This window comes from Vigna umbellata, chromosome 8 (assembly GCF_029865625.1).
Source record: "Vigna umbellata cultivar VRB3 chromosome 8, Vumbellata_1.0, whole genome shotgun sequence".
Lineage (NCBI taxonomy): Eukaryota > Viridiplantae > Streptophyta > Magnoliopsida > Fabales > Fabaceae > Vigna > Vigna umbellata.
The window spans coordinates 46,959,765-46,972,352 of record NC_142172.1 but is presented as its reverse complement, the minus strand read 5'-3'; positions in this window follow the sequence as shown (position 1 = coordinate 46,972,352).

Here is a 12,588-nt window from a genome sequence, read left to right as displayed (position 1 = left end):
TGCTATATGCAAAATCATAGAATTCCAAAATCAATGACAGTGATGGATTTTGTTTGGATCGTTAATATATTTGGTGTGATAATCAGAAATGTAATGATAAAAGTCATGAGAAAATATTACTGTAGTTGGATTATTACAGTGAAAATCTACAAATACTATAAGAAAGCTATGAGAAAATAGTGCTTCTTTACCATACTTAGATTATTACTGTAAAAGTGTCATAAATTAAATACGTCTGCAAAATATTACTTCTAAAATACGATTTGACTATTTTTATAACAACGTGTTATCTTATTAGTAAAGTCTGGTAGGGGACGTTTGCAAGAAAATTATTTTATGAACGGATGGTTATTTTTTAAAAGCATAAATTCTTATTTCAAAATATTTGAATTATAAAAAAAAAATTATAAGATAGAAGATTATTCTAACTTTGATATATGTTATTTTTAAATAATAATAATATCAATTTAACGAAAAAAAATCAAATTAATTTGATTTAATAACTATTAAATCATAATAAAATTAAATATATAAATATTAAAATAAATTATACATTCAAATATGAAAATTATATTACTAATTAAATCATATATAAATTATATATGATTAGGATTAGGCGAATATTTCTGATTTGAAAATGTTGGAGTGAGAGATATGAAAGAGAAAATGTTGAGAAGAATGAGAAAGATGAGTACGGGTTTTTGAAGTTTTTTGTTTATCTTTTAGTTTTGAAAATGAAAATTATTTTTAAATACCTTTCACTTTAAAACTTACATATTTTATATATATATATATATATATATATATATATATATATATATATATATATATATATATATATATATATGGGGTTTGCTAACGTGCGTACGGCTGTTTTTCAGTTGGTACATTTTAGCAATGTGTACCGGATTTTAGTAGACAAAAATACCCTTATATATCATGGATTCTAAGTTTTAAGGTTAAGGGTATTTTAATAATTTTCATTCTCAACCCTTAAAAAAAAAAAAAGACCCAAACCCTTACTCACCTCTCTCATTTCTCTCAATCCTTTCTCTTTTTTCATCTTTCTCACTCCAACCTTTTCTCTGTCATTCCTACTATAGTTCCAATTGAAAAAATCAGAAACATTTTTCTTTAAACAATTTGTCTTTGTAAAGAGTTGAGTCATTGACATATTCACCTTCAGTCAAAGGTTCATTCAAGATCTCTTCAACTTCACCATCTTCACTAACCTCTCTAATCTCATCATCTGCATATGTTGAATCAACATCTCTAAAAAAACCCTCTAGGCCTATTACCAATTCTTTTGGATGTCATTATCCTTGTGAAAATTAGAAAAAGACAAAAATTATAAAATAAAAACTCATTATAAAATCATTTTGTTGTAAGAAATTGTTTAACAGCGAGTATTTCTGATTTTTTCTAGGTCAATTACCAATTCCTTTATGCTTGTGAAAATTGGATAAAATTATATAAGACAAAAATTATAAGATGAAAACTCATTATAAAATCATTTTTTTGTAAGATTGTTTAACGGCAAGTGTTTTTTATTTTTTCAATTGGAGCTACAGTAGGGATAACAGAGAAAATATTGGAGTGAGAAAGATGAAAGAGAAAGGGTTGAGAGGAATGAGAGAGGTGAGTAAGGGTTTGGGGGGTTTCTTTTTTTTTTTTTAGTTTTGAGAATGAAAATTATTAAAATACCCTTAACCTTAAAACTTAGAATCCATTATATATAGGGATATTTTTGTCTACTAAAACCCGATATATATATATATATATATATATATATATATATATATATATATATATATATATATATGAGGATATTTTTGTTTACTAAAATCCGATACACATTGTTAAAATGTACCAACTGAACAAAAAAGCGTAAGTAAATTAGCAAACTATATATATAACCATAAATATAATGATATATGTTATAGAAAGTTAGAAAGAATTTTAATTAGAAAAGGTGAATATATAATTTTAAAGGAGAGGATGTGAGTGTGATTGTGAATATAACTATTTAAGATAAGAAGATAAAATAAAAAAGATGAATATGCATGATAATCCACTTCACCTTTTCAAAGCAAAACCTAATAAACCTACAACAAAATCTCATACACTTTTTTCTTCAAAACCGTCCTTATCTTCACTCTCACTCATCAACTAAGGACTTCCCCCAATAAAAAACCTTCCTTTCTCACTCTTTTTTTTTTCTTTTATAATTATATGACCCCACTTTTTCATTAAATTTTAATTAATCCACTTTCAAACTTTTATCCCCATTGTTTAAGCCTTTAAGACCTGTTTATGGAGATCTCAATTTCATTTTCTAATAACTCGTATTTTAGTATTAGTTCAAAATAATGAATTTTCTATTCAATAAATTTTAAAAACTATTCTTGACGTATCATCAGCATAAAATTATGGTGAACCAATTAAATTTTACTATAAATATCGCATTTAAAATATCACAAAAGAAAATTATTAATCTATGATAATCATGATTGAACTATAAATTAAATTTGGACATTCATAAAAACTTAATTTCGTATTTTAATGTATTCGCAATCATATTTTTCATTGGATATTCATAAAAGCTTTCTATTTCCTTGCCAGTTACACCCATGGTGCTTTATACCTGTAATATCCGTAAATAAAAAAAGTTGGATATGAAAAACGTCGTAACTCGTACATTTCTATCGTTCTAAAATATTTCAATAAAACGGAGAATAATCTGATATTCGCATAAAGATTGTAAACAGACAAATATTTTATATAAAAGTCTGACCGACCGACGAGAAAAATGTCAGAATCTTTCATCATCGAAACTTTAAAAAGCACAATGCATTCTTATAAGCAATAGAAGAACACAAAGCTTTTAGTTCTTTCTTTTAAATTAAGAGTGTATATGATTTTGATGGTGAAAGATAAATTTTAATAGATAAAATAATATAAAATCTATAAATAGATATAAACCTTTATTCTTTGTTTAATTATAATCTTATCTTTCTATAAAATTTAATTTTGAAAAATAACTAAAATATTGTTGTTTTGCTATATTATATCCGAAGAGGTGATAAAGATGAAAATAATTGACGATGTTTGTGTTGATTTTTTGATTTGAAGACTTTTGTATCTTTTTTTTGTAATTGTTATTAAATTTTAGAAATAATAGTTTACAAAGGAGTATCAAACCTCAGTATATCAAATCTTCTTTGAAAATAAATTACTACTTCTAAAATTTAAAAATGAAATTTATTAACAATTATAAAGAAAAAGATATAACACAATTTTCCAAAAAAAATTAATATCAACATCATCAATTATTTTGTTATAAAAGTGTCAAACAAATAAATAAACAGAATAAGAATATCAAATTTTGATCTCTAATTTTTTATTTATTTTTAATTATAAATATAAATTATTAAAATATCTGAGTTTAAAGTATGTTTTTTTATGAATGAAGATCTGTTTGTTTTTTAAAACTTGGTACACTTTGCTAGTATGTACCAATTGAAAAAAGAAATTATATAAGTTAGAAAATCACACAAACACACATATATATATATATATATATATATATATATATATATAATAATATAAAATCTATTATATATATATATATATATATATATAAAAGACTATATTATTGTTTTTGTGTAATTTTTTTTTGGCAACGGTGATTTGCAACCATTTAAGTGGTGAATAATAATTATATATATTTTTTATTATCATTATTACATTAACAATGTAAAAGTTATAGTTCACACAAAGGCTTGTAATTTTATAGAAATAAAAACTCATGTAATTTTGTTTATTTTAAAATAAAGGATGCTGAATTAAATTGAGTTTTGAATATGAATAAGTTTGTGGAACGTATGAAATCGTAAAAATATGTATTGATGTTCAAGTTATATAAGTAATAGTATAAGAATTCAAGTATCAGTTAATTAATTTATATAAGTTTATTGAATTCAAGTTAGATTGAAAATGAATTGATTCCTAATCTACTAACAATAACGCTTTATTAATTTCTTTTATAAATTTTTATTATAATTATTTATTATCTTTAATTATATAGGTTTATAATTTTATCTTTTTAATTTTATTCAATAACATTTGAATAATTTAAATATTTAATTAATTTATTTATTAAGTTATATATATATATATATATATATATATATATTAATATTTTAATCTTTAAAATACTATCTTTATAATAATATTTAAAAAATTAGACTTTTTATTTCACAATTATAAAAAAAATAAATTAAGTTAAGCATGTATTATAATAAGTATATAAATTAAATTATAAAAAAAAAATATTTGTAAGTGAATCAATCAATCGATCAATAATAAAGTAAGATTATAATGTTTTTAACTCAACAAAATTAAACTGAACTGAGTTGACATTTTTTGTACTCAACCTACAATAAACTAACCTATAAATCAAATTGACTTACTTTAAGACTCTACTCATTCAACGGGTCACAATTCTAAAAACAAAGAAAAATATATTCTATACATGTTTAACTAAAAATTTAATGATATATATAAATAAAAGTTTAAGATGGTGAGAAATTAAAAGAAAAATTATTGTATTATCAATACAAGAAATCACTTTATCATAAAAACGTAAGTTTACTTTATACCAACAAGATTTTTTATAAATAAAATGTTTTTTTTTCATATTTAATGAGTTTTTCTAAAACGCGTCAAATATGACAAGTTACGGTCCTTGAGATTTAATAAAGAAAATTACATCTTGATCAAAAAGTTATTCAGTAATTTATCATGTGTAATGTATAGATATATTCTGTATGATATATTATTAATTTGGTTTATACTTAGTTGCTTATATAAACTCTCGATAATTAGATCTGTTATTACAAGTACTGATCACGATCCTATCAGAGTGAGAGAGAGATTTTATTTTTCCTGTGTTTCATATTATAAATATTATTTTGAAAAGGATTTACAAATATATATAAGAATTTAAAATATTTTTTTTTCCAATAATTTAATACTAAATTAAAAACATTTTTTAAAGTTTAAAAGTCAAAAGAATGAAGTTTTTTATTTGAAATATTAAAATGATTTTTGAAAAATTCTAAAATCAAAATCAGATTCATTCTAAATTCCAATACTAAAAATATAATTAAGTCCGAAATATGAATGCAAATAACACAATTTCTGTTCAGAAGCAACTCCAATAGTTAAACATTATTACGTGAATAAGCTTTCTAAAGTTCACATGTTTGCTTACTTTTTATTTTAAAAATTAATAACTTTTGTTTTTATAATATATAAAAAGAAATAATCATTTTAAAATACATATAATAATTTTAAATAAATGTATCCAACAATCCTTATACAATCAATAAGGAGTATATATATTATTTGAGTTTAATAACTATATATACCGTAATATAATTCTAAACTTTTTCATGTCATTTAGTTTTGCTCGAGTCTAATATTATTTATGAATATTTAAAAAAATATTAATTTGGTTTACTTTTATGGTTTGGTCAAAATATCGTTTTTAATTTGAAGTCTATGTAAATTCAACGGTTTCTCAGTAAACAAATTGATGTGACTACTGTTAGACATCAATAATACAAATTCAACTACAGATAAAACATTTCTATTAATTTTTAAGTTATGATTTGATCGATTCTAATTAAAAGTTCAATTAAAAAAATAAATTATTATATTTATTACAAATTTGATAGTTTAGTATGTCAATTAATCACATACACTATCAAAATACTTTTAAGAGATATCCATTCCACAACTAAGGTCAAAATCAAAATATTGTTAATTGTGATTATGGACGCAACACCCAAAACAACTAAAAACTAAAATATTAGTAAAATATGAATTAAAATAAGATAAATGATTTATATTTCCTTCAACCCAAATCGAAGAGATCTATACTTCTTTCAACAATATTTATTTTTTAAGAAAATTAATTTATAATTTATATTTTTATTTAATACGAGATAGGTTTAAAGTTATATTTTCAATCAATCCATATATAATATAAAAATAATAAAAGTTTGTGATATATATATATATATATATATATATATATATATATATATATATATATATATATATATATATATATATGAAGCATGTTTAAAATCAATTTTGGCATGATATATGAAAAACGAGATGCTTTTTTTGAGTGGGAAGAGTCTGGGTCCATCGAGAGTTGTTCTGAGCTGAATATCTCTGGCAGGTTGGGTTGAGTGTGAGTGTATGAAACAAAAACAAGACAACTTTAAATTTCAGAGAGAAAGACATAACCCAAGTGGTCTTCTACACACCCTTCATCACTCAATTCCTATGTCCTCTTCTCCTCACCATCCTTTTTCATAGTGTTCCATATAATGCTCCATTGTCGTGTTCCTACTCCTTTTCCAAATCTGTACTTCTAAATCTTCTTTGCATCTACTCATGATTTCCTTTCATCTCCCGTTCCTTTTTTCTCCTCATCATAATTTTAAACCAATTCTCTTTTTTCATTTTAAACAAATATATATCCAATATTATACCTTTGCTTTTGCTTCCTTCAAAATATTTATATCTCATTTTCCTCTCATTAATATGAAGAAAAAAGGAAAATTAATTATCCCATAATTTCTCAATACAAAAGCATAACTTTAAAAATTCTTTCTGCATGTTACCAAGTGCCCGCAGAAAGTGGATTCATATAGTGAATCTCGATGTTTTGTCAGGACATGGAATATTTCATACACGTTTAGTGATCTTTAAAAACATTTCACGTGGATTTTGTCATTGTACGATTTTTACGTTTACTAAATCAGGCATTTAGCAAAATGATAAATAAAAATAAACTATGTCTATAATTGTTTTTAAGTGAATTCTTCGTCAAGTATTTTTTTTTTTGCAAATAACCTTAAATTTCGTTTTTTTTCTTCAAATATTATGATGTTTTTTTCTTCAACCCTTTAAAAAATATTTCGAGTTTGTGTATGTCATGGATTAGTCGGTGCATCCCTAAATAAAAGATTAAACATATATATAAAAAAAAAACAGAATATTCTACAAGATCAAATGGAACAACTAATAAATGAAAAGAATAATGTAATAACAAAATACATTTTATGGGGACTCCCTTTAATAAAACAGAATTAAAAAAAATTAAAAAGTTGAGGGAACCATTTATATTTGACCAGTAACAGAAGATTTGGATTGTAAGAGGTATTAGGTTCTAATCACTTTCCAGGATACAATGTCACGGAGAAATAAAATACTAAAATCAATTTTAATGTTGGTTTTATCTATTGACAGATAAAAAAAAAATAAAAGGCAGGTCATGTTTGGTCAAGAGAATAAATAAATGCGTTGTCATAACGTAAAAACAAATTTATGGTATTATTTAATAATAAATTGTTGTGTATAATAAGCTAATTGATTTGATAATACTTTTTTAAAAAGAAAGTTACATCTATCATAACTTTTAATTGTCTTACAGTATAAAAGTTTTAAATTTAAATATACTTTTACATTTTATTTATACGATGAAGGAGTTTTCATATTAGTTCTTGTAATTTTTTTTTTCACTTTTTTTTTCTTTAAAATTCAAGCATATGTCTTTTGGGTTTTACAGGACTACAAAATTAAAAATATTTATGTCTTTGAACTTGACACGTGTATTAAGATTATAGTTGATAATTTTATTGAATTGGTGTATATTATGTTGGATTAAATTGTTTTTGTTATTTTAAAAATAGAAAAACAACAAATTTTATAGCTTTTGGTATTTTATAAAGTTCAAACTATGAACATGCAGTGTAGTATCAACAACAAACAAGTTCAACCAAACAACAACAACAAACAAGTTCCATCAAAGAACAATAACAAACAAGTTTAACAAATAAATTCTGCAAAACGAAAATGAAAACTAACCTTCAAAAGGTGGGATCGTCAGAATAAAGTGGTCACTCATGAGAGAGAAAATAGAATGCCCCTATGAAGAACAAAAACACGAAAATAATCAGTCAAAACAAACGAAAATAATACATAAAGTAGTTAATTAACATGATTTTATATCAAATGAAAGAAAAATTACATGTGATGGTCATCAAACTTCGTTCGAGAAAAGTTTGAGCAGAGAAAAGGGTCTCACGCACTAAGATAAAGTGAATGAATTTTCAATCTCCCGCTCAAATTTTTATTAAATTCACTTACCTTTTGACGTCTAACGCTAAGACTCTCGACGTTTTATAACCTTTTGACGTCTAATAACAAATTGACGTCGAATTAAAATTCTAAATGGCGTCTAATAATTGTATTTATTTACAAAAATGTTACCGGTAATTTTTTAACATAATATGAGAGTCATGTGCTAAAGTCTATCATAATGAAACATGTGTTTGTTGAACATGTTATTTTATCCACTGTCAGACCATTATCAAATCACACATTAATGTTTAGTCTCATGTATGAGATATATATATCTCGGCACGATGAAGTGTATTGAAAATCGGTTATAAATAAAATCAGTTTAAAGTATATACATGGATATAAACCTTACTTTACAAATTAATTTTATAAGATCAAGTTAGGTTTAAAATTCACTTTTTAAATAATATATAACCATACTTCTATATAATAATATTTTGTTTATATATATATATATATATATATATATATATATATATATATATATATATATATATATATATATATATATATAACTGTTTCGGTTGGTTGGGGTGTGGAGGTCCCTTAAAACATTCGTAGTAGTATTGAAGACTGGATGGACGATAAAGACGGGGCGGACGAACGCTGTGGACGTTATGTATCGGACGGACGTACCCTTGTTCAAATCGCTTCAAGTTGGAGATCGGGGTGGCGAACCTTAGGGCGGACGAACGCTACTCCATGTTCTAGGTTGAAGACCGAGCGGACTTTTTTCCATGCGCTCCAAGTGGTCGTCTTCCCCCTCCTCCAAGCTAGGCGGATACCTGTCACAGACACTCCGACGCTCAAATTAATAATGTAACCGAGCAGTAAGTAATGCATGTATATATTGCATTGTGTGGTCTGAAGTCATACCTGAAACCTTTATTTATATTGATTGTAATGAACTTTTATCTTTCGTGGGCCTGATGACGGCCCAATCATACCTTAATTCTCCATTAAGGGCTTTAATGAGTTGTTTATCATTTAAAGTCTGATTAAGGACGGTCTGCCAGAATGATTGGCCTGATGGTTGCCTCGGTCGGTAAATTAATTTAATTAGGCTGACAGCGCACTTGGACGTCTAGGAAGGAGATCGTACGGTAGAGTAACAAATATTGGTAAATGTAGAGTATTACAAATCTCATATATTGAAAAGTAATTCAATTATTATAAGCTAACAATGTTGAAGAAATATTAATTTACATGCGTAGCAATTTATGACGTAGTATAAATATATTAAAACTGTATATGCATTGTAGTTAAAATCAACATTTATGTATTTCACTAATAAGCTTATAAATATTGTTAAAAATTATTAATATTTATATATTTCACTAATAAAAATATAAAACAGTTAATTAATATCTTTTAAACCACAAATGGCTTAAAACTTACTTTTTTTTATTATTCGTACCAATTTTACTCCATGGAAAGACGAATAACACTTTAATAGGAATCGAACAATGTTAATCCTTCTTTTTAAACGGTAAAAGGAAAGCCGAAAGTCGCAAACCTCAAAAATAGAATTACAATTAGGAATTACTTTCAAAGATGCGCGGAACCTAACGAACCTCTTAATACCTTATTTTAAAAGTGATTTTCCTCATAAAATTTGAATAGAATAAATATCAAACATAAATAATTTAAATAGGTTAATCAAAATTTATAACATTATGTAATATTAAAAGACTTTACAGTGTATTAACTAAACTTTATTATATACTATCTATTTCGGTAGATACTTTTTTGGGACAGAGACACGTGATTTACCGCTTTTGTATAACTTTGTCGACCGAACGCTCGTTCTCCGATTGGTTGCTCATGCTCCTGCAATGTCTTGCTGTCGACTGTTCGGTATTGGCGTGAACCGGTCAGTTTCCTTCTTGACGAGGGGCGGGGGGAGGTACCTGCAAAAAGATACTCCGACGCTCAAGTTAGACGTGTGATTTGAATAGCCTCGGCTCTTGGTTGACTATTTAGTGAATGATTATCACTGTTTGAATATTTGAGAATATGAGTTGCATGTATTTAGAAGTGCTTCATAGATGAAATAATAACAAACTTACCTGAAGATTTCCTTGGTTATTGATAACCATCTTATCAATATTTTTAATTGGATATTCTTGATGATTTTATTATCTGCTGGACTATTAACCCAATAACTTAAACGCTGGTCCGCGGCCCAATCTTTGACCTGATTGATCGTAGCGGATGAAGTGAACGGTCCTGAGTGGATGGACCGATCAGTGTCGAGTGTTAACCGTTCGGTCTGTACTAGCTACGATACACTATCAAATATATTTTAAGAATCTCGAGCAAGTACGAGTATGGTTTTACTTTTATTTAACATTTTATTTACTATATGAATTTTAAAAATAAAAAAATAACACTTTAAAAGATTTGTTAAAAATATAAATTATGAATAGTATTCACATATTTGTTTGGTAAATTCTCATTCTTTCTCCCTCCTATACCAACCCACATATAATATATCATTTACAACATTTTAAATTTTTTTAACGTATTCATATATTTGGTACTCTAAAATTTTTCTATACCCAAAATATTAGTTGAAGATTTATTTATATATATAATTTAGAATTCAATATTACATAAAAAAATAATAAAGAGCTATTTATTATTTATTAGTTTGTTAAATTCTTTTGTGAGAAGACATTTGGGAGACGCTGAATAGTGTGTAAGTGCATATAAAAATTCATGGTATTTTTTTTAATATAAAGTGTTAAGGTAATAATTTTTGATTGTTGTTTTTTTTATTACAAATTTTGTATTGATTAGAGATAAAATAAAATTAGAGGAATGAGAAGTTTCTGAAGAGCACTATTTAAGTTATAATTAAAAATCATTGATTCTATCACATGTTAAATTTGGAAAAATTAATTTTATTAATTAAAACAATATAAATTTATATAACAGATTTTTTAAAGATAAAAATACATTTTTTTTGTTTTTTATGTTTATAATTTTTTTTAAACACAAAATAAACACTTTAAAAATTTTATCATCTCTACTAAGAAGCAAGCAAAAATATTTCTATAACAGCGTGGAGACCGTCTCTTTGTCTTATGTTTTAAAAAATTACTGTTTTTTTCTTTAATACAAGAAATTTTGTTAAATTAACAGAACGATGCAAATTAAGAAGTTAGAGAAAGAAACACAATGAACTCTTAAATTCATATTTTATTTTCTTTTTTTTTGTAAAATTTGTAGATGTTTAACAATTTATTATTTAATAGTTGATATACTGGATTGTTTAGTTTTTTATTTTCGTTTTCTACTTTTTATGTTAATTTAAGTTTTTTTTATGCCTAATTATATATTAACTTTTAGTAACTTTAAAATGAAAGATAAATATATTAACTTTTAGTAACCACACAATAACGTTAAAATCATTTTTTTATTTAATTATTTCTTGTCCATTATAGCTTTATAACGCTGATGAACATTTTTATCTTTTAAATAAAGTAAAACTGCATTAATTATTATTGATGCTATAATTTGTTTAACGTGTTAATCATGATTTTTTGTAAAATTCAATGTTTATATTAATTATTAGACACTGGTTAGCCCGACCCATAAAATTACAGTATATATCAAAATAAATTTTACTTTAATAAATTGATTTTATGATAAATTAATTATATCTTAATATGGTTTTAGAATGATAAATTAATTATATCTTAATATGGTTTTAGAATGATAAGAATTTATCCTAGTAAAAATTTTGGACTACTACTGAATCCTCATTTGTTTCCATACTCAATGTTACTTGTGTGAATTAATGATATCTCAACGATTGAATAAAATAAAACTAAAATATATAAATAAAGTAACACATTTCATTTTTCTAAGCTAATATTATTAAATTGAATTAGGTTAATTCCCTTACAAATGTTAATCTTAATCCTATTATTAAGTAAAACTAGGGTGTTGCTCCCTCCACCACCACACCTTTCTTCCTCCACCTCCCCAATTTTTTTTAATTCCAATTATATCCTCAAATTAAAATTTTTTACTTATACTATTTTAATTTATTTCAAACATAGTTCTCCTACTTTACTCTCTGCACTCAATCTTTCCATCTCTCAATTTCGTTTAACAATTTGTCTTCAGTTTTACTCTACAACTCCATTTGTCTTCTTCGTTTCACTTCTTTCTTTCTTCTTCATTTTTCTTACATTATTAAAATACATTAAAAATATATTCAAAAATAATAAATCAAAACATTTAAATTAAATTATTAAAATATTTCTAAAATAAAGAATAAACTAATAAAACAAACCCTAAAATTAAAAACGTAGGTGACATCCTTCAACGGATGTCAACATCCGTTTAACAAGA